This window comes from Anser cygnoides, chromosome 6 (genome assembly GCF_040182565.1).
Source record: "Anser cygnoides isolate HZ-2024a breed goose chromosome 6, Taihu_goose_T2T_genome, whole genome shotgun sequence".
Taxonomy (NCBI): Eukaryota; Metazoa; Chordata; class Aves; order Anseriformes; family Anatidae; genus Anser; species Anser cygnoides.
Genome location: NC_089878.1, coordinates 18,318,631 through 18,342,751, shown reverse-complemented (window position 1 = coordinate 18,342,751; position 24,121 = coordinate 18,318,631). Strand labels below are relative to the sequence as shown.

The following is a 24,121-nucleotide window of genomic DNA, read 5'->3' as shown; positions in this document are numbered from 1 at the left end:
AAATATTTTTGAAGGAAAAGAGAGTGTTCCTGAAAGGAAGTTTCCTTCCATATCTAATTTGAACTAATGACAGGAAAAAAGCCTGCAGATTTATTAAACAAAGCAAATTGCTAAGAAAGAGAATAGGCAGAATATGAAAACATCAAAAATATAGCTTTACTAGATACACTTTGTTCATTTATTTTGGCAAATAAGATTAGTTGCAATGATTCATCACAGTACCTTGCGGCATATTAACAAACAAATCAGTAAATTTGTAATAGTATATTTTATTAAAATAATGTTCAGTCTGAATAACAAGCTAATCTAATGAACCTACTAAGATGCTGGAAGGGACAACCATTTGTTCTGGTGCCAGCTATAAGGCATTCAGATAATTGCAGGTTAACAAGATTATATTGTGAATTACTTGAGCATACAGGGTCCAGGTAACCTGACACATTTCTCATACCTAACAGTCCAACAAGTGCAGCATCCTCAGGTAGCAACTACAGGCACCTCAAATTCAGAATGGCGTACAAAAGCTAAAAAGCTGTATTCACCTACAAAGTACTCAATATTTTATCAGGGGAGGAAACCCTCAATGGAAAAAAGGTGAAGTGATAGGGACCAATTCAATACTTCATCCTCTTTGTTTCTGAATTTTATTTTGTTATGGGATTATTTTATATTAGGAGTACTAAAATACATACACCAAAGGAATGAACAGGATAAGTACTAGAAGCTGCAATATGCAATCACTTAATTTTCAGCTGAGGTCTGAAGATGATGCATCTTCTCTGCAAAACTAAAGCAGTGAGATCAAATGGCTGTCCTGACCACTGTTACTTTTTCCTTCCTGCAGAAGGATAGATTCCCATTGCTTTATCATCTCCACACATCTCCAAAATTTTCCAACTGTTATGAGCAAAGTTAGACCTTTGAATCTGCAGATAAGCACTGAAGCTGTAGCTTTATATTTGGAAGTACTAAGCATTCCCAAATTCCACTGTATTAACTGCTAGGACACAAAAGCTGCAAATAAACCTGCCCTTGTTTCATTGTTTTATATGGCATCAGTTCTGAAGTCCAGATGAAGCACAGCAGTCCGCCTTCAAAATTTCAGAGGGCAGCCTTCCATATGGTTCCTCTGCTCATAAGCACAGTTTTATAGACCAACAGTTCTATAGCTGGCTGCAGTGTTGGGACACCTATACTAGAGCAACCCAGTGTCTTGGGATATAACACTCACTTGCCTTTTCATAGACACTGGGACATAGTCAGAACATGGGTTATAAGAGATGCCTAAGAATGTTCCTTCTAACTGCTAAAAAAGAAGAGTTTCTCTGGTGATCTGGGCTTGAGTCTCATAGTAATTTATACATGCTATAAACCTTTTTATCATGAGAAACAGGCAGTACCAGACCTCTGATCAAGCTCTTTCTGACAATGCCTGGCCACAGGTGACACCAACTTCCCCCTCATCACACAGCCTGGGGACAATGGTGCTTCACTGAACTTGCAAACCCTTTTCTTTCTGCTGCCCATGAAAACCCCACTGCTGGCTCCTACTTTCAAAGTTCAAAAAAAGCCTATTTTCTAGAATTTGGTGTCTCATGGAAAATAGCTTACGTTTTGCAATTTTCACCTCACAAAAGGTATATAAGGACTTTAATTTCCTAACCTCAGTATTGTTTCCCCCTCTCAAATAATACAAGCTCCACATCAACCACAAAACAGTATGAAATTATTTTTCTTACCCTATATAGGGATGCACTTTTTCATATCTGCAGATCTCCATGTGTTTTGCCTTCTTTTTTTTTTTTAAACGATAACTAATGGTATAGACAACAAAGCTAGCTGCACGCATGCAGACCTGCAATGCAGAAAGTTATTCGCTAATCGTGAAAAAGAGCCAGTGCTGCAATGGCAGCACACTGCAGAGGTAAAATGCTAGCTTCATGCTGCTGGCTGGAAAGAAGCCCTGAATTCAGCTTCAGCTAAGTGCAGTGACATTTACCCTGCCTCCCCCACATGCAGTTTTGCCCACACTGAGCATTCTCCAAGAGCACTCAGTGCCACAACTATTTGATGGATATAGGCTAACTCACGGCTTCCAACATGCTCCAAGCATCCCCTTGCCTGTGGTCACAAAAGACAACAGTTTGGATGACCGATGGAGGTAAGATGCCTCTCAGGAAGGCTGGGGTGCCCAATCTGGCACAAACTTCAGGATATACTACTCTCAGCAAACACTTTTCTGGTTCAAGTGTTGTCTTTAGGGGCTGCACCAGTCACTTCTTTTTATACAGTTTGCTTGGTAAGTCTGTCAGGGAAGCAAGGTAGTACAGGCTTCCTAGAAAGAGAAAAAAATATCTTCGTAAGGCAAATATTTTTACAATAGCTTAAAGTTATGTTTAATGAACATACTTAAAAACAAGTCAGGGAAACCAGCTGCCCCTTTAAACACTTCCTGAAGTGTTAAAAATAGGTTCAGCAAGTGAAATATTTTAAATAATTCAGAAAATAAGAAACCAAAATAAATTGCAAAAACATTAAGCACAAGCACTCATCCAAACTCCATCACCTTCTGCCAACTGTCCACACCTCTGATAAAATCTGATCATCACCTAGATTTGCAGTTCCCAGAAATGTTTTCCAAAATTATTTTTCCATTCCAAGCATGGACAGAACCATTGCTTGGTAGAGACATCCCATGAATTATGGGGCATACAAACTCAACCCAGCTCATAAGCCCGTGCTCACATCAGTGAACCTACAGAGGCTCCTGGACCAATTTTCTATTGCCCTGGGCTTATTTATTTATTTATTAAAATTGCCTGTGGTTATTTACATGGTACCATAAAAATGCCCTAATACTCACAAACAGATGACAGTGTCTCTGTCCTATAAAGCTGGCTAACTGTGGAAGCTTTTGATTGCTGTAAACAGCCTGAAAAGGAGCACAGGAGCATTTCTTCAGCCCTGACTCTGGGCTTGGCTGCCTCATATAATTACTGGCACACATTCAAATGAGATAACTGCGTCACCAGACAGATTACAATACACGTCGCCTGCAGGAACAGACTTATTGCAGCTTTAAAAACCTGAATCCTATGTAGGTCATTGTCCTCACAAGCCATGGTGCTGGGAAAGTGTTGTGCACAGGACCGAGGGGCAGGAGGGGGCATAAGCACAGCGTGGACAGGTTCAGCCTCAGCCCCTGCCCCTTTCCAGCCCTTCTGAAGGCCCTACAGCACAAACCCCATCTCCTCTCTCTCCCCCTATGCACCTCAGATGTTTAAAGTGAGGAAATAAGCGAACACATCTAATTTTATTTACAGTAAGACCCTTGTAAGACTGTTTATACAGTCAGAACTACACACATCTACTAATCCTATTTCATTTTTCTGGCAGATATTTGCAGGTTTCTTGCCCCAGTCATTTTGCAGCTAAACATTATTCATACCTGCCACCACCAGCAACAGATGAAGCTCAAAAAATCTAAACAAGCCACACTGAGTTATTCTGTCATACACACAAAAACATTGATGGGGTCTAATTAAATCTATTTTTGGTAATATATAAGACACTGAAATTTAACATTGCATTGAGTTTAGCATTTGGTATAAAGTGGAAAGGACAATAAGTTGTAGAGCAAATTTCCACCAAGTACCTTATTTCAAATACTGTTTTAATCCAGACAAATCTGAAACATGACAACATTTCTTCTAGACTAGAACTTCCCCCGCCCCTCCCCTCCAAATTTAAAAATATGTAAAACGGCTACTAATCTAGGATCAAATCTCTTGGTCTCATACGTGCAGAGATCCTTCTATCTGCATTGGAAGCTTTTCCCTGTTTGACTCATACTCTATAAGTGATGCCCGATAATAAGTCCTGTCCCAGCAAACACTTCAGGTTATCACTCAGTTATTTAACATGTGAAATCAATCTGGATTTGCAGCAGGAAAAGCAGGGACAAGGGAAGGAGAAGAGTTGGACAAGGAAGAATATTGGTTCCTTTAAAATGAGATATGAAGGATTAAAATGAAACGTGAAGGAAGTGAGGAAGAGTAGGGGTGGCAAAGAAAAAAGCATTGCCACAAGGAGCATCAGTCACAGCATAAGCACCTGTAAGCCTCATGCCTGGCATGCAGCACTTAGTCCTGGGGGTTCAGCAAAGCACTTCAAGCTTGAAAGCAAGGAAAAAAGTCACCCTGTAAGCAGCCCAAATGAGAACTGTGAAGCTAACCTAATACGATCAAACCAGTAAGCTGGTATGCTTCTGTATTATGGGCAAGTTGAAAGCCACGGAGATGCCTCATTGCGAGGGCTTCAGAGTCTCCACCAAGTCTGGATGGTGGAGGTATGCACCATGTCTGTGTGATGACACACAGTTCAGTTGCCATCAACACAACCATTGTTTCTTTGTCAGGTCTAGTGTTTCCATCTATTGGTTTTGAAAGCTGGCAGGGCACTGTCCTTTGTGGCAAGACCTGACAGCAAAATGCTAGGCAGCTTTTATTAGTTCATCTGAAATAACATGAATGAGCAGCATCGTGAGACAGACAAGTGTCCTCAGAACCACAGCTCCTACTTACCAATTAACTTTCTGTCCTTCAAAGATGACCGTTGTTCAGTCTTTGACGCAGTCAAATTATATCATCACCTTAATAAAAGTCAAGTTGACAGGGTTCACAGAGGACATTTTACCTGCATAATGTTTTCCAAAGAGACAAGAGGGGCTGTTACTGCCTGTCTGCTATCTCCTGTTGGAAGATGAGCCACTAGAGGCTAGTCCCCAGGCACAGGAGTCCGCAGCCATTGTGCAAGAGCACTGGCAGGCAATCCTGCAGTGCCTTAAATCTCAGTATATCAAAGCACTTTGGCAGACCGGGGGTGAAGTTTTACAGCAGCAATATCACGTCGTAATTTTCTTATGGAGACAGGAAAACTGAGCCAAAGAAAGATGAAATGATTTATCTGAGGGAAGGAAGAAGGTCACAAAGACAGACTGTCAAAATTAGGGAAAAGCTCCTGGTTCCCACCACACCTGAATTGCTGTACCCAGCCTGCCCAAAGACACTTATAAAAGTTTCATAACTGCTGTTGCATGAGACTAAGGTATTGGTATTAGTTCTGCAGCATAAGAGCAGAAAAAATGATACTATTACTGATAAAATAGAGCTGTAGATCAGAACTTTAGACCTATATAGAAGGATTAACAAACACCATTTTAAAGTTGATTTTTCCGTTAACACAATTGCAAATTTCTGTTTTACCTTGCCAGATTGCATCATACATCTGTGGTGTTACTGTTATGGGTACTACCTGTAATAGCTTATCATGATAACTAAATTGTACTGAAAACAAGAATAAATTCCACATGCACCCTTTGAGAAAGCAATCTTTAAGCCACACAATTCTACTTACAATTCAGTTACCAACTCCCAACTCTTGTCAAAAATGAGAACAAGATATATTTGTATACTTCTTGCTGCAATCATAAAGTATTAGAGTATACAGGCAAAGCAAAAAAACGCTTCTACTAATTGTTGCATCTTACTGAATAAAGATGTCGTCTTTCACTTTTCTTACAAATTAAGTTGTCTTTTAAGCCAGAGTGCAGGCATGTGTTACTGTGAGTTGTGAGTGAAACAATCCTGCTGTTGCATACTGTGTGCAGTTTAACCAAAAAAAGAATTTAGCTCATCTGTATATAACAATCCTCATCGAGATCACTGTGATATTACTGTTTCTATTCAGGTTCTTCTTTCATATACTTTTTCATATTAGATTTGTTTAAAGGTAGAGAGACTGTTTCTGGAGGAGCTTATTTCTGGAGGAGCTTACTGCAGAGGCCTGATCCTTTGCCATGCTGAGGTCCTCCAGCAAGGCAGGTGTTCTTGCTAAGAGCCCATTCTCCTGGCTTAAACCCCAATGGGAATACAAAAGCCTGAGTCTAATGTGCAAACCGACCAGATTTCTTAGGTTAAATTTTTGCAGGTAGGAACAAGTTTAACTTCTCTGTTCTCCCAGAAGAAAATCTGAAGCAAGTTTTCTTATGCAAGCGAGACAGAGTCTGGGTGATAGCTTAAAAGACAGCCAGAGACTCATGACAACAACTACATCTCAATCTATATTCCCTTATGTTACTCCATGTCAAAGCATTTTTAGCATTTCATAGGCTACAGAAACTTTATGCCCAAATGGATAAAGCCTTTGATGGACTAGAAATAGTCCACAAAGGACAACGTATGGCGTAATGGGCTATTTCTTATATCACACTATTTTATGCCTCTTTTCCCACTTTGATGCTCCTGTGCCCATTTACCTTGTTGACTATTTCTTTCATAATACACAGAAGCATCACTACTACCACCTAATTACAGCATATTTTTGACACAAATTCTTATGTTATTTTGTTGAGTTTCTCCTGTCAGCTCTTCATATATTTATCCAGAGAAAGCTGTTTCTGTTCTTCTTTCATTTCTGTAAGGAATACAATGCATTTCCAGTATATAGATTTTTTTTTTTAAATGTAATGTTTCTGCATTTTGTCATAAAGTATATTTTTTTATACTAGCAGAATTGACTATTTCCATCCAACTATACCAATTAGATAATCTGAATTAGTTTCTATTACAGCTTTTTCAGACCCAATTAAGAATTTCTGTAATGCTTATAACATGTATTCTAATTTCTACCTTTCATATTATGAGTGTTCACTCGCCACGTGAAGCGAGGGAAATAAACCCTACAAACCTTTAATTTTAAAAGCACAAACCCCCCATGTTGAGCTTGTATATGAAAAGAGAAGTATATATCAATAATAGCATTTTCAGAACAGTTTCTATCCGAAGTGACAGAGAACTTGCTGGAGGGAAACATATCTATAAAATCTAGACACTGTCATTCTTAGTGGTCTAAGGTTAATAACTATCCAATTAGGGACAGGTGAAAACTGATGCAGTACCAATACAATGGAGCAATTTCTTAAACAACAAGACTTTAAAAAGCACACAAAAACGCAGTTTCAGATGAAGGGAACTTCTGAAAGACCATCACAAAGTACAGAAATATTCTTTAACTGTTTTCTTAATGCAGCTACTTGAAGAAAGCGTTGAGCAATTATATTCTATCTTCTCTCATTTTCCTCACTATGAGCACAGTTTAATTAAAGGAACAACAGAAGAAAAGGATATGAACCAAATACTGCCCTCATCTACATCAGTGTGAGCTTTCAGTAATACCTCTGACACTTTAATTCAGATTTACATGGTTGTAATTTATAGAACTTTGTCTTCTTTAAAGGTGGGGAAAGGTGGTTGATGCCTCAAGGACATTTTCATCAGCTCTGGTTGTACCAATTTCACAGGAGACAGATTGACATTAAAATGTATTTTACCCTTTCCAGACAGATACCAGTCAGAAGAAGCTGAGCATAAACATTTACAAAATTTCTGTGAAGCCATGTAATCTGCAAGACAGCCTGACTGGTTTGACATTCCCTGCTTTCTCCATACCTCTCTCTGCTCTATGACTACCAGAGTGCCTAAATCTCACATCTTACTGGTTTGCCCGTGCACAAGAACATCTGAATAAAAACAGGAAAGGAAGCGAGCATTTCTGCACAGAACTTGGAATCCTAACCATGATTTCAGTAACAGCAAGTAAGAAAAATATATGCTATATATTGGTAAGATTTAGAGATGCAGTTGTAAAAGAGAATTGTAAAAGAAAGTGTAAAAGCTGTGCTTTGATTTTCTATCTTCACTGCACAGATAGGAAAAGAACATATACAGGAAAAAAAGATTATGCAGCACGTAGTAAAATGTGCAATTTATAAAGAAAAACAATAATTCAGTCTGCAATACTGAAAACGTACCAGCTAGAGAAAGCAAATTTGTTTGTATACAAAAAATACACTTCTGTCTTTAATCTTTGCTTAAAAAAAATAACTTTGAATTCTACTGTTTTGCCCAGAATCTTCACAAGACATCAGTAAGTAAGAATCAGAGTTTGGATGGATGACAGCCGTGACCTTCTGGACTCAGGTATCCCCTTTCAGCTGATGTTAGGCCTTAGAAGAATAAAGTCTGCCAGAGCAGTAAGAGGTAAGCCAGCTCTATTCCTGAACTAAAATCTCCTTTTTTCTACCCGAGGACATCGGGAATTCTCTTTAGAACAGCACTTATCATAAGGTGCTGTTACTGGTACTTGCTGATTACTTTCTTACAGCCTCAATTAACTCTGCAGTCAGGAAGGTCAATATCATTAACTGCTTTTAGTTTCAGCTCATGCAATTTTAAAAATAAAACAAAGTAATAGTTTGGGTATTTCCCTAATTCTTTAGAACTTTCAAATGCATGTTCTAAAATACTGATTTACAGAACACAGCTTTGACATCTGACAGATTTTTGTCTTGAAAAATGCTCTAAACACATTACCGCTCATTCAAGTCTATCTCAGATTCTTTTCTGGATCCTTCATTGGATCATTATCACAATGGAAGAGCTTGTCTCTAAGTGAGCTGTTCCAAGGTTTCTGATCACTGCTGCAACACGACCAGCAGAAACATGCCTGAAAATCAGCTGAGGTCAGAATTTGTGAAAGATTTCTCAGAAACTAAGAACAGCTTTTTTAATAAACATCCTGAAAAATAAGTTATGCATCTCATTGATCAGACTGAGGTGCTTTTTTATAGTTAAAATACATTCCTTTGGTTATAAGTACCTACATATTGCAAATTCAAAGACACTGTAGCAAGAATACAGATGTTACAACATGAATGGTCTAATGAATGGTATGAGTAAGATTTGTAAGGAGAGTTAACCTCTATAACACCAAATAAGTTTGCACTGTAAACCTCTTCTTGTTACTAATTCAAAAGGTATTACCTGGCACTGATAACCTTAAGAAGTTTCAAATGTCTTTGTTATTGAAAAAGTATAATATAGCTTAAAAAATATAAATAAAATCTAAGTGAGAATACACATTTTGGGGGAGGGGGAATGTTATCCCATTCAGCTGAAATTGTGGTAATTAACTCAGACAGTAGATTAGCACCTTCCAAAACTGCCTTTTGAGCACCACTGATTGACAGAGCACCAGGAGAAGCACTGCATGGTACTGCACCTTTGAGTTTCGGGACTGGGTGGACTATAGCAGACTTACTTGAAAAAAAAAAAAAAAAAAATCAATTCTTGTCTGTGCTGCAGACTTTAAGGTGCTGATGAAAGCATGTGGGCTGGTTTGAATGTGAGCCAAGCTTTTTCCACACATCATTGTGTCTCCTGTACTAATGACTCACACCTGCAAACGCTATCCGATTTCTAGGCAAAGATATTTATAAATTGGGACTATGGGGCCAAATCCTGGTGGTATAATTATACAGATCATGATTTACCTAAAGCACCTGTCTGTAAAGTGTAGAGGAATCTGGTGACATTGAATGCACTCTTTTCAGGTGCCAGGAAAACCAGGTGCATTTTCTCTTATGATAAAATCCACAGTGCAATATTGCAGACTGCTACCAATCTGATGTGGTAAAGCACTACCTGGCTGCATGAGAAACATGATCACAGATCTGTGAGGTCCACTGGACACAGAAAATATGACGCTATCTTCTCTCACAGCAGGTACAGGAATTGTTTGTCATATAAGCTGTTTATACCCAGAGACTTATCTGTTGCAGGCCACTGCAGACAAAGATTTCAGACAGATTTTCAAAAAGATTTTATTCAAGCAAAAATACTGTTGCCCCAAGTTTGTGATTACAATCTTGCCTAAAGCATCTCACTTGCTGGTCCAGTGAAGTATTCAAACACGGTCACTAGAGTCTCTTTCAGAAATTCTTCCCCAGTACTCAGAGGCTGCTCCTAGTTAAGACTGCAGAAGCATCAGCCTCCAGTAGCAATTACATATCTTTTTCTCCTTCCTCTGCAACTGGCCACAAAGTGTTTTTACTACATCTTCAGATGATGTAGTAAAATGCAGATGCCATTTGTCTTCCTTTCTTTCTTTGGTGTAATTTGGTGAAGGGCACAGAAGAAACAGTTCAAACCAATTGACTGAACGACCTCTCTGTGAGAGCAGCATTATGAACCATACAGTGAGTTACATCCTCAGAGAAATAAAGCAGTGATTTGTTACAGCATAAGCTCTGAAAGATGTTATTCTTACACCTAGTAAGTACACAGCATCCTGCACCTTAATGCTGAAAAATCATATGGTGTTTTGAATCTCAGATTAAGGTGATTGTGTATCTAAAAAAAGCTCTGGATAAATGGGGGGGGAAGGTGGGAAGCCTTTATATAGAAAATTGGGTGTATAAGCAAGCCTGTAACAGTTATTTATACAGGCATGCATTTTGCTTCCAGCAACATAAGGTTCTTCCAAACATATTTACGTATACCTCATTGCACGCCTCAAGAAAAACAGTAAGGCATTAATATTAACATGGCTGTTGAACTGCAGACCAGAGGGCATTTGATTCAGGCAGGTGAATTGTGTTCAGAAGTCATTATGCCAGTGACATTTTTGGTGTGGAATTACTGATGTTAAGGGCTTCTTTGTGCCTACATTACTGTTCAATCTAGAGCCAAATTACGTTAAACATTTACACAGCACCCAGCAAAACAAGACTTCACTTCCAGCTACAACCTTTAAGTAGTCGACCTAAGGCTGGTACTCCACAGTACCAAGGAGGAAACAGCATACAAACCAGTATTACCTGGTCTTTGAGCTACAGAAATAACAGAAACAGAGCCTGTCCTGCCATTGTACAGGCTATTTAAATGAAATATCCAAGAGGAGAGAAAATGCAGAAGAGTATCATTCCTTAATTTGATTAGAATTTGAGTAGACTGTTCATTCCCTCTCTCCCCACCATGGTTTTGGGCTGTAAAGGCTGCTGTTAAACAAGAAATGCAAACCAAGGAGAGCCTGAATGATCAGGGATGTGCCCTGCATCGTACACCTTTGCTTCGTATGGCTGCATAGAACTGCAGACATACAAAGAGAAATCTAAATACAGCTCACTGCACATGTGCACAAGATTGCTCTCCTTCTGTTTTTATTCCTTTTCCATATCATTTTAATGATTTTCCCAGTGTCTAGGAAGTTTATCTAAACTAGGAAAATATCAGCCTCAGCTTAGCTTTCAACATGCATTCAACCTTGCTGCAGCCCTCACACCCATTTCCTATGTTTTCTGTACTCTAATACCGGTTTATTTCTCTTTTCCTCAAAAGTCTCATTTCCAACTCCGTTTCTGCTTATGGAACAACCAGTTTTCATTTAGCTACTGCTTCTCAGGAAAAAAAGTTTATATTGCTTTTTGTTTTAATTCTTCTGGTTTCATGTTTTTTTTTTTTTTATAAGGTAAGATTTGCTACTGAAAAAAAAAAAAAGACTTCTCTTCATCTGTGGAACTGGAAAAACCCAAGAAAGGGCAATGAATTCTTCACACTAGCCTCATCTGTCATCTGTCCTGAAATACTATATAGACAGGTAAATAGGATTTTCTTGTTACTTTTTTCCACTGGAAGTGACAAGTTTGTTTATTTATTTTTACCAATACCTGCACGACTGTGGACTTCATATTTGAGAAACTAAACTCAAGCATAAATTGATTTCACTGAAAAAGACCAATAGATGGTGCCAGTACAACCAAATCCAAAGGACTAAAGAGCTCTATATGCTTACACAAATTGCATGAGGCATTTGAATAAGGAGCTTACTTCCACCTCTCCATCCCTCCTTTCTTTTTTTTATGTGTGCAGAGAGATTCTTGCATCTGAAAACAGCTCATTTTTAATTAGCAACTACAAATCAGACTTCAGCTACTGTGAAGTAAAAAAGAAAAACAAAACTACTTTATCAATCTCATTTCTAAGAAGTGCTGGCCTACCATGGAAACCATTATCCATTTTACTACTGGCATAACTACTCCTTCCTTCCATCTATCCATCTTTACCCCCGCACAGACTTGCTGAAAGTTAAGGACTGCACCCACACTGATAGAAGAAAGGAGGCTCCAGGGCACAGGGCTGGTTCCAGCTTTCCCTACTGTCATCCACGTGGTTGGCACGCAATAGATGAAGCACTTAAATTTGGCCCTTTCACTAGTCCATATTCACACTTTTATTTTTACTAAGTCCATTTTACATTAAAGAGAGTCAGGGGAATATATAAAAGTACTTTTATTTAATGACACAAGTAAATCTTTTAAACCCTCCTATTCTCACCTTGCTAGCAAAAAATGCTATAAATGAGCACATTAGCTAAGAGCTCATTTTGCAAGACATATGATACATTTTGTTTTGAAATAATTCAAAATAGGATCTCACTTCAAGCTGTATGCTAAGCTAATACTAGCAAACATAGCTGCCTCCTCATAAGCCAGACCACTGCACTTTAGGAATAGAACAAAAGAAAACTAGATTTCAGAGCTTAATATGCAAACAAAATATTACATATTGATGCACAGTGCTCCCTCCTCAGTGCACATATGTATTGATCTTCAAAATAATCAAAAGCATGTTGTTTCCCCAATAAACAAGTTCAAATACATCAAGTTCTACACTGACCTCTAGTTAAAATTCTATGCAAAGTTCAAATAAAAGGTATTTTGATGTAACAAGTTGCACCTCAGGATGAATTTTGAGCCCTAAGATGCTATTTCAGCTCATAGGTAATAAAAAGGATAGCACTGAAATTTACAGTTACTGTGATTAAACAGTCTAATTCCCAACTCACTCTGCAAAACCTGTGGTTATGTCAGAGACAACCAGCACACACCAGGTGCCATAATTAAACAAAATAATTATGAAGTGAATAAATAACACATTTTCATATTGTAACTATGTTGCTTACAGCTACCTCACAGCACAAATATATTAGCAATGATTTCAATAGTATTACACCAAAATAAAGAAGAAAAACAGGCGTAACCAGTAATTTTAACTTTTACAGTGGTCAATTTCAGTATATCTATGCATTTCACAGAGTTCACAGATGAGAAGAATGGATGTAACATTTGCTATTCTATGTCATTCAACACAATTTCACTTCCTACCCCACAGTGTTGAGAAATCTTCCTTGTATATTATTCTTGTGGTCTGCCTTATGTTACAGGTTTCCAGTGGCTTGTACTAGATTTTTTTTATATTAAATACCCGAATAGCAGAGAGATTCTGCATCCTCACCTCATGGGAATACTGTGTTTCAGAAAACCGGGCAGGTTGAACCAAGAACAAGGAGATTTTGTTGCCTCTCAAGCAGGAGAGTGCAAGAGCAATAAAGCGCATCATTTAATGGCCACCTCCATGTTTATCACAGGACCATCAACAGCATTGGAAAGAATATCTGGCTGCTGCATTTAAACGTGTTATTTCAGGTATGGGTAAATTTTTGTCATTTGTATTTTATAATGATTATATGAATGAAGAAAAAAATTGTCATTCTTTAAAGTAAAACTTTACACTGCATACAAAGATAAGTGAGGAAAGTGTTGAAACAGTTCTGTTGCATCTTCTAAATCCTTCAGCATTCACACTTGAACAGCAGAAAGCATTATGTAGGCTGCAGTAAAAAAAAAAAAATTGTCATCTTGGCTGTATGGTATCACAAGAAAACATGTTAAAAGATGTTAACTTGGATGTTAGGTGGCCCAAATAATTTGGCAGCAGCAAACAGCAGAAACTCAGGGTTATTTCTTCCATGAGCAATATGGACACACACACCAGGTAGTAACTAATTTTTCCAAGTGCTGCTGTACTCATTTGTTTTCCTAGAACCATTGCTTTCCTGCCTTTAAAGGTGCTACCTTCTGGTTCAATGAACATTTTTATTTCAGTGTCTGGCTGTTCAAATACACACAAACACAGAAGATGAAATGCAAGTATCACAAGCTGACCTAGACCATTGTTGTGCTAAATTAACTTTTTTTTTTTGAGAAAGATAAAAACAAATTTATACCTCAGTAAAGCTCCTGTCCCAGATCCTCAGTGAATTAAAATCAGTTTGGTGCATTTCTTTTAAATGAATTCTACAATCCACTTTTACTCATGTGAACTGTACTTATTAGCCCAAGTTACCAGTTCACATCGTGAATATCATACGGTTACTTTCTCTTATTAATAGGAGAGAGGATTAGTTCCAGTAGTCAGGATACAAAGAAGTAAACAGAGTTGTGGTTTCTTTCTCGGCTCTACCGCTGACCTGGAAGGTTACTGGGAGCCACTGCATCTAAATGAAAGTCACTACAAGATTTTTGAAGTAGTGTTAGAGCACCACAAGAGGACAGGGAACAAAACATTTTCATTTCCCAAACGATCTTCATTGAAGAATAGATTTTGTCTGTTCCCATATCTCTGACAAACTTGAAAACTTCCACATTGATAAAGCCATCAGTAAGAATGATGAATTTTTTTCTCCATTGCCCCAGTAAGCTATTTTTTTTCTCCCCCAGTTGTTCTATATAGAGGAACTGCCAAGTCACTGGACAATTATTGTCTGTTTTCACTGTTAGTTACCACTGTGGATTATAGCCTCCAGCCTTAGAAGTGCTAGACCTATCCACTTGCAGGTGAAAAGGAGCAGTAACATTTCCCTTCTCTGGGACTCTGAGTAGCTGTGGCATGTCTCTAAGGTCTCCTCAGGAGGAACATGCCATGCTCAGATGATAACAGCTGCTAAATGAAGTGCCAGAAACTCAAAGGAAACTGAAACCATGAGTTTCTGTGCCAGAACTTTGCCCAATATGTGGACATGTGTACCAAAAGCAGAATTTCACAGTCATCCTGCACTTATGTGTTTGAGATGACAAGTCTTACACTTCCTTCCTTAACTAAACATCCTCTTAGCATATTACCAGCAGCTACACTAGAGCTAGGAGACTAACTGCAATAAACATAAATACCCATGAAGCTTCATTTCGAATATAAAATCAATTTCCTACTGATGTGTTCAGCCTGCACTGACATTCTTGGAAAAAAAAAAAAAGGCTATGCTTACATTTGTAAGTAATTCTTAGTTACAGGAAAAAAAACATCTTTCCCTTCCCATACACTGTATGAAGACAGAAAATAGGAACAGCATTACGCTAATAATACAAGTAGCAAGCTGATACTTTGTGCTTACTTGGTGTGTTCCCTAAGTGCAGAAGAAATGTGAAGGGGCAGCAGCCAGTCATCTCATGTTTTGGCTTTCTGAAAGTAAAAGACATGAACAGCTACTACAGACACTTCTGCAGCTTCTAGGAACATGTGTTTGGGGAGTTCTCTTCAAACACAGGACCTTGGAGAGGACTTGTTTCATTGAGGAGGTATTCCTCATCAGGAGAAAATTAAACACTGAGATACCAGGTACAAATTTCTTTTGACAGAAGCACTGAATTTTGAATTTTTGAACAGTGATTACGTTTTTCACCCATTTAGCAGAACTGTGACTGCAAGTGGTTTCCGTTAAAAATAGAACTAGTTGCTTCAAAGCAACATTATTTGATATAAACAATGTATTAAGTCTCATCACCTTAAATGAAGCCATAAATAAGTACTTTTTGCTCCAAGTACAAACCCTGAGTTAGCCTTCAGACAAAAAAAACACAACAACTTTCTTCTTGTCTTACTCAGGGCCACGTTTCTTCTCACTAGTATGTGCCCACAAACCTTATATCTGTAAGTCAGAGAGCTTCTCAAAGCACATTCCATGTGAACACTCACGTTTTGCACTGCGACAAGTGCACATCAGCTTGAGTACATCTGCTGATTGTCTCTTCCATTCCATAAAGGAGCTTAATTGCTTCAAATGGCTATCAAAAATGAAAAGTCTTGTGATCAAAGCTATTAACTTTAAGAAGGCTCAGCCCAACACTTGACAATACCGATATGCACATTTATAATGCACTTACTATTCCATTAGCCAATGAAAGGAAAAGCACTCTCCTTGTTTTAGATATAAGAACAGTGTTGTGATTGTTTTATGGTGTGAGTCATCTTGCATAAAAAGTCCCTTGATTTCAGCTACGCTGCAGAACAACACATTCATTTACTTCCAGCTGCGTGGAAGTCTATAATCTGAGTGTCTGAGAGCTCTTTGGATGTGGGCTGCTGCCCATTCTGACAGCTGCTAATACAACTGGCTAATGGTATTGAACCCAATTATTGTTGTTATATTGTATAATACAGAATACAATTGGGGTCCTAATTCAACAGCATTAAAGACACAGACTTAAAGTCTCATATGGAAAATAAATTGTATTTCTCAGTAATGGAGTGCTCCCTGCAAATTAAAGTGATGGATTTTTAGTTAAAGAGGAAAAATCCTGTCCTTTTCTACTCCTGTCCCAACTCAGGGAACCACATCTCCCCTTCCCCATAAGTCATAGAAGATGCATGCAGGTGGAAAGCAGACGTGCATGGGTGAGAACTGTATGCATATAAGCAGGTAGAACAGAGTGCAAGGTGGCATTTGGAGCTGTTCCAGACTGCAGAGACATCACCGCTTCTCTGGGCTAAGTTAGACTTCGAGTTTGACGGTTCTAATGTCTACTAAAGATTGTGATGACCTCCAGATTATCAAATAATCTTGGAAGTTTAAAATGGCCTTTAGGTATAAAGATTCTGCCTGGTACAATCGATTCTCAGCTAAGGACTGCAGATTTGAACCAAATGCTACAGTTGGTATGCTCTGAAGTTGGTGGAAATTACAAGTAAATAGGCCATTTGTTAATAAGGTTTACAAGCACCCAAAACCACTTGTACTCCCCCCCGCCATAAATCTGGTTATTTTATAACTCTTGATTGCATGATACCCTGAATAGAATTTTAATTTCTTATTATGGCTTTATTAACAACCTTATAGAGGAAGACCTATTCATTCCCCTCACTAATTTGAAAACATTAAAATCTTTCACTCAAAACACATACTATAAGAAAGGATAACAAATGATAGTGAAATATTATAGTAAAGTCTAATTCACAGTGTAAATAGATTTAATCCTGAGTTCTCATTAGCATCAGTAAGGTTTGTATTTCTATTACTCAGTACTGCACAGGCATATATTATTACACTTTAATAATACTGATAACAAGGTTAAAATCATCAAGAATGCCATTTTTTCCTTTTACAAAAGACCAGTTATTTTTGTCTGTAGTCTCAGAAAAAGTCCTGCCAGAAGAATCCCCATACCTCCACAAAAGAAAGGATAAACTTTTTCCTACATCCACACTCCAGCATATGTAAATGCTGATCACAAGTAACTATATGGTATGGCAACAAGATTGCAGTAATATATTACGGTATGCTGATCCAACAATATGAACTGAGAACAAGTTTACAGAACCTGCTCCAGAAAAAGAAAAAAAGTATTCCAAACAACCAGTTTTAAAGAGACCGTCTTGATAACATTAACTGTCTAATACAGGAAATCCGTCAATCCGTCATTGAAATCCGTCAATGACGTCAATCCGTCAAAACATTTTTTTGCCACATTAAAACATAAGGAAAACATATGGCATGCTTTGGATAGATCTGAGAAAATCTCAAACACTGTATCAAACCCTTCTATTGTATTTTACCCACTAATATACAACTGCATTAATGCAAATTCAGCCACCTATTTGTCCTTCTGTCCCTGGTGAGACTAGATCCACCACGTGGCCTAATGGTACTATCCTGCGATTACCTGAGCCAGCCCAATCCGAAACCCTGGTCTCGTTCTTGGAGGTGAAGAGTTTGCCACCTCTACAATTTCTCAGTTATGACTGCTATTACATGATTTTTTCCTTCTTCCCTTGACATTTACGTGGCCTGCTTTCAGCTGAAAAATTTATACAGCACAAAAATTAAATTCCCACAAAGTGTCCAAAAGGTCTTCTGAAGCCTACTAAAAGGTCAGCAGACACGTATTTATGACATCCCATCTATCACTTTTGTAATACTTCCTACCCTCTCTTTGCAGAAGCAGCTGCCTTCTGCTCACCGCTTGTACAACACCTACAGTGCTCATCAGTGGGGCTTCTAGGTGAAAGTATACAGACGTGAAATAAAGGATATACTCTTCAAAGAAAAGATTAACAAATATGCCTAAAAACATTGAGGCTCTCATCCCCATAACACTTGAAGTTTTTTCTCATTAGGATTACTATTTCTGTTAGCTTCTTAAGTGAAGATAAATATTTACTTATGTCAATGTATTGCATATGATTTCCTAAAGAGAAGTCATAACATTCAATTTCATTCCCAGAATTTCATTTAGGACTGTTCAAGAGTAGCACACATTAATAACTCGAAGCACACCATATCTTTATTTATGGGTTTGGCTTGGAACTTGCACACAGTGAGCACCCGGAGGAGCTACAATGCCCTGAAATGAATCCTCACCACCCCATGCCAGACCAGTTCAAGTGCCACCACGGTTAAACTAATGCCAAGGTTCAAAGCCTAGATTCCATATTTGTGGTTGACTAGTGAATTTATCTGGAGTAACATGGAGCACTTCCTGGCATTCAGGTGTAGGTTAAGAATCCTATATGGACACAGTGATTATGTCTAAGCACAGCATTACCTTCAGGATCTCCTTGCAGCAATCTTTGGCAGGAGGAAATATGGTGGGGCTAAAAGCAATAGGTCAAAGCTAAGAAGCAACACAAGACAAGCTGGGGGCTTTAAGAAATAAACAGCAGTCTTCCCATTTTTGCCTGAAAAACAAGTACATCATCAGTAGTATTTCCTAAACAGTTTTTACCTGTTTAAACAACAAAAAAAAAAACACCTTCAAGGGTCTTAAAATATGTTAGCTTCCATATCAAAACTATAGCCATTTATTTTGCTCCTTTAAACATGATATAACATACAAGATCACACTGACAACCTAGTTAAGCATCTCTTTGACTTATAAATTGGCTCTTTTTGACTACTATTTTATCTCCCTCCCTCCCATATGTGCATAAGTTTTTTTTTTTTTTTTTTTTTTGAGTCTAATTTAACCTAGGACAGGAGGTGTTCTCATCTCTACAAAGCAAAGAAGCTTGGGCCCTGGAGAAGGCATTAGCATTCTAGTAACCAAAGCTGTCAACCACATACAAAGTGACAGAATGAAAAGGTGACTTCCTGCAGAATTTCATAAACTTGCATGAGATGTTTTTGCCACTTGTCTGAACATTAACTGTTACAGATAACTTGTGCTGAGTGATGAAAGGTCAGACACCAGAATGTGTTAGAAATAAGTTTGTTAATACTCGAGTTCAAAGAATCAACTATCCTGAAGGATTTTCTCACTCAGCATCATGACAAATACCTTCTGAAAGCATTAGTCCTGACCACAACACAACAAGAAAAAAGTGATTAAGTTACATTTGATCCTAACCACATTTCTAAATATTTCTTCTAAATGTTTCCAAGAAGATTTAAGTGAATTAATGTTATTACCAATTGAACCTCTTAAAATGCGTGTGAAAGCAAAACATTATATCTTACTAAAACTCCTAAGTCTTTGCCTGTGATTTCAAGACAGTTTTTCTAACTGAAATTTCCCTATATATGAGTCAGCTCATATCATGGTTGCTCACCGGACTCCACCTATTACATTCCTTCCCCCTGCACATTATAGAAAATAGGACCAGCCCTTCAGCTATGCTATTATTTAGACCAGCAAGCAGAAGACTGTTATCCTGTGCGGTCAACCTGTACCCCAGATGCTGTCATAAACACTTTTCACAACTGCTACTATAATCAAGACCATTTCTGTTCTTGGTGTCTGGTGGATCCTCTCTCTTGTCTGGTTTCTGCTTTTAATAAGTGAGCTGTCCTTCTGCTGATCTGTCTTACAAAGTCACTACTTCCATGCTTCCTACATACTCTTGATTTTTCTTTTTTATGTTTTTCCTTTATTTCATTAGATATTGTGCCTAAAGATTTTTTTTTTTTTTAAATGTACCATACCTTCCATTTGTATTGCTTCTTTTGGGTTTTAGTATGACTACAATCAGTGAAACAAGAAAAACAATGAGTAGGAAGATCCCTTTGTACTGCAGAGCTAAATTAAAAATGAAGTAGTACTACATGAATAAGAATCAAATTCAAGCAGAGATACGACAGCAACAAAGGAAGATTATAAACAATACTAAAATAAAATGATTAAAATGCTTTAAAAAGGCTCAAAAGAAAGGATATACTAACTCGTACATTATATACGATAAATCAAATACAGATCAAATTAATGCAGTTGTTCCTATCTGCAAATAATGCATTGGGAACATAGTATATTCTATATAAACCCTTATATGCATTTCCAGTAATCCCAGAAATTAGAGACACATACCATGTCACATACAGTGCCATATGACAAACAGTGACAGCTTACAATAACCCTCAGTAGCAGTTTTCACTGGTCTGAAATCTAATGAACACACACAAGCTCTTGTAACACCAAGAGATTTTATGGAAGGACCTTGTCTGCCACCACCACGTTTCAGTCTGAGTGAGAAGCGATACACGCTGGTCTTTGCTAAACAGCAAGCCCATCACGAATCCCCCCCTTTCACAACTACACACATCTGTATGAATTGTAGAGTAAAAACAGACATAAGCAAAAGGATAAAAGTAATGGGATAAAAGGGAATTCACTGAGGGAAAACCAGCTTCATATACAGCACCAGGGTATAATGCCTATTTAGTAAGGATGATACAGCTGCTGAAGGGGGAGAACTTTTAAAGAGCTGTAGAGTGATCCACAAGCTAGAAAGCAGAATAGCAAAGTTCCTCCCTCCCCCCAAATCCCACACAGACAGCGCTGGGCTCCTTGCAGTAGCTATGACATACACACATACAGCCATTCGCACCCCAGCTCCCAGCCAAATGTCAAGTTCCAGAACTTTGGTGTGCAAGAGCTGGATGAGGGATAGGCTTTTAAAAATAGTTTAAGAGAAAAACATATTTTGTCTAGGTTAAAAGAAAAAAAAGGCAAAATACAAAAGTTTCTGCCCAAGGAGAAAATCTAGCATGGAAAATTTCATGTTACAGATTTATCATATTTTAGATGCGTAAGTAATTGAACAATTATCTTGTTGGAAAATGTTTAGTTATTTTTAGTGTCTAATAAAGGAAAAATTGTTCAATTTTTAAAATTGATAACATTGCCAGACTGGAGCCTCACTCATGCAGACACGCTGGATAACTAGATGAACAGCGAGGTAGCAATTGAATTTAAGGCATTTCTTGAATCAGGCAGCCATAAGGCTATTTTCAATGAAGGTGCCTGAAATACACAGAAGTCTTGCTGCTTGGGGTCTCTGAGTCCATTTTTGGATCTGATCACATCCTCATCTCATCATCTTCAGAAGATTGAAAAGTGGGAAGCAAATAAGGTCTGAGGCAATGCAACAAAATCACAGGAGATCAAACAGCAAAATATTGCTCTAAGCAAGCACTGCCTGTGGAAAGCTCTGAATGCAGCTGGTAAAGGTGCCCAGTTCTGGCAGTTCCTTATGTTTTGAGCATCTTGGTCTACATTAGCTGACATCTCAGTAATTCACACATGATAAGGGTATAAAAATCAGCCTCATATAGTAAGTCAGTTGCTGACAAACTACAGAGCAAAAAAAATCTCATTTGCCTTTCTGTGTCAGAGAAGTGCACGGTTTTAGAGAACTAACTCTGCTTCTTCAGTATTGTGTGAGGAAACGGGAGGCCTCTGCAGTTGTCATCTGAACTAGACATGCATGTCAGCACTGCAAAGTTTACCAGGGCATCGGTGCAACCCAATGGCAAGGAGAAACCACTGGAGCACCCAGCGGCTGGCAGCCATGCGGGCTAGGGAAGTGCTGAATATGCCAGAAACACCAAGCTAAGGAAAGAGCACAGCTCACCTTTGGAAGGCACTGCTGTGTAGTTACACGTTCCTTTTACTCAGTATCACAATCACGGTGGCACAGGAAGGAGAGGCATGAGTTCTTCATATCTGCACTTCTGCAATCGGGCTGTTTGTGCTCTTGATGATAGAAATAACTGCAAGTGAAAGTGATTGGGCAGCAATTGTAGCTCTAATGCAACAATACTAATCAGAAGAGTAAATCTAAGCGAGTGCTAACTCTGCAGTCCCAGGGCCAGCTTAGTGGGGATGCAAGAGCTGTACCATCTATTGGGCACAGCAACAGCCGCTCCCAGCGGCAGCCACCCAGCAGGCACAGGGCTCGGTCCTCCAGAAGAAGCAGAACATCGGATCAACTCAAAAAATTAAAGTGTCAAGAGAAAAGTTTATGCAAAGTAATCCCATTAAAAGCAAAACACAACACAACCTACAGTCCTCCTGCTATAACTCTGCTGCTGTGGAAGATGCATCTGGATACCCGATCCTGTTTATTGCTCCTGGTACTGACTTTCATGCCTTTAATAGTCACTCACATAAAATCATGCTGATTAACTTCACTGCAGAATTACAGCAACCACCCCAGAAAAGCAGGTTGTGCTTAAAACAGCATCTCATAGATATTTTTAAGCAGTTAGATATTTCCAGCTTCAACATCACATGCTACTAAAGCATCTCACATCTAAATTAATCTTTTTATATAAGCAAAAATAGACCTTAGTATGACTTGACATATCTATTCTCATAAAATCCACAAAACTGACAGCAGAAGCAAAACAGAAGGCCATGCAAATTAACTAATTGAATTATAATCAACAATCCAAGTTATTCATCTCTAGTTCAGTTATCATTAAAAGAAAACGTCTAAGTACCTGATGAAACAATAATTGAAATATTTTCTCTTAATGTTCAGGATGTACTAATTCAGTATTACATCAGCAAAGACAATTACTAAGTAATTTGTGAGTGGAAAAATTTCTTTTAGCACACAGCAAATCCTACCTAAACAAACAGTATACAGGCTTATAAGTTTCCTACTATTCTTCTCCTCTATATCTTCTCTAGAAATGAACCTTAATTTTTATAGAATGTGAGAAGCTGTAATAGCTTGAGAAAAAAAAAACAACAACCTTTCTTTTTTTTATTGTTCCAAAAATCTCGTAACACTAACAGCTGAGCATGTGGAATGAGCTCCAGCCTCCACTTCTACAAGCTGTGATGATGCTGGACACCTTTTCACATCTCACTGGAATGGCCTTTGCTCCCTGCTTACAGTGCTTTTCCAAAGCCCACTTCAGAAAAATAAAATGCTTTCAACTGTAAACAGTTGCTGCCAGCCCAAGCAGTTCATAGAGTTTACCACTCAGCAGTTGGGTTTTGTCAGATTTTCATGAGATCACACAGAAACCGAGAACATCTTTCTGCTTTTAAGGAAAATTACAGTCTCTACATTGCATATTGTTCCAAAACTTCAATTAGATAGAATATTCAGTTCCTCTGTTTGTTAGTGAGAAACTTCTTGCCAGCCTGCTGGTTTAACACTTCTGCAGGCAGGCTTCAGCTGTTACAAGCCATCTACATCGCCTGCTGCTTTGTCAAGTTTTGAGAACTCCCTGATTCACAGCATTATTCAATGCTGCTTAAGAGCATAGAGATCAGAGTTCACCCTGCTTGTGACTGCAGCAAGACTGCAGCTACATTTCAGCTGCTGCGTCCATCCAGTCGAGTAGCAACAGTCTCAGCCGTTACTGAGAATGGGAACTTCTGGACATACAGGACCAAATGCTCACAACTTTACTTCTTGAGTTGAAGGAGAAGCCCTGCAAACCCTGCCTATTGCAGATTATAAACCCTTGTGATTCAGGCATGAAAGCAAACACACAGTCCCCCACTAACCACTAAACATGTTTTCTACTGTGTGATAGAAAATGAAAATTCAGATTGTGTTTATGGTGATATCTTGGCAGTCTTCCATCTTTGGAAGCCTCTTTCCCTTAGTAGAAGGAAGCATCATATTCACAACACTCCTGCTCTGTTGGATAAGCTGTAGGGATACTCCAGCCCCGACTGCAACACCCAGACCTGCTGTCCTGCAGGACATCCCACTGATGCCAAGGAATATACATTCATCATACATTCATACACCGATGAAAATGCATTCGTCAGTCTTAACTTACATCAGCAAAAAGAATAAAAAATGTAACATATCATCACAACACTGATAAAGATAGATAACTTATGCTCTGCCCCTTGTCCCTTTACCAC

General features: G+C 38.4%; 1 protein-coding gene and 1 long non-coding RNA gene across 5 annotated transcripts in view; one reads left to right on the top strand and one right to left on the bottom strand.

Moving 5' to 3' along the window:
• LOC125182523 (uncharacterized) overlaps positions 1–10,621 on the top strand; it is a 112,850-nt gene extending 102,229 nt beyond the window's left edge. Inside the window, exons 5-7 of the long non-coding RNA XR_007162496.2 lie at positions 7,400–7,655; positions 7,969–8,099; positions 9,452–10,621. This is a non-coding gene — a long non-coding RNA (uncharacterized lncRNA). The remainder of the gene's footprint in view (positions 1–7,399; positions 7,656–7,968; positions 8,100–9,451) is intronic.
• PDE11A (phosphodiesterase 11A) overlaps positions 1–24,121 on the bottom strand; it is a 134,239-nt gene that overhangs the window by 81,082 nt on the left and 29,036 nt on the right. The window lies entirely within an intron of this gene.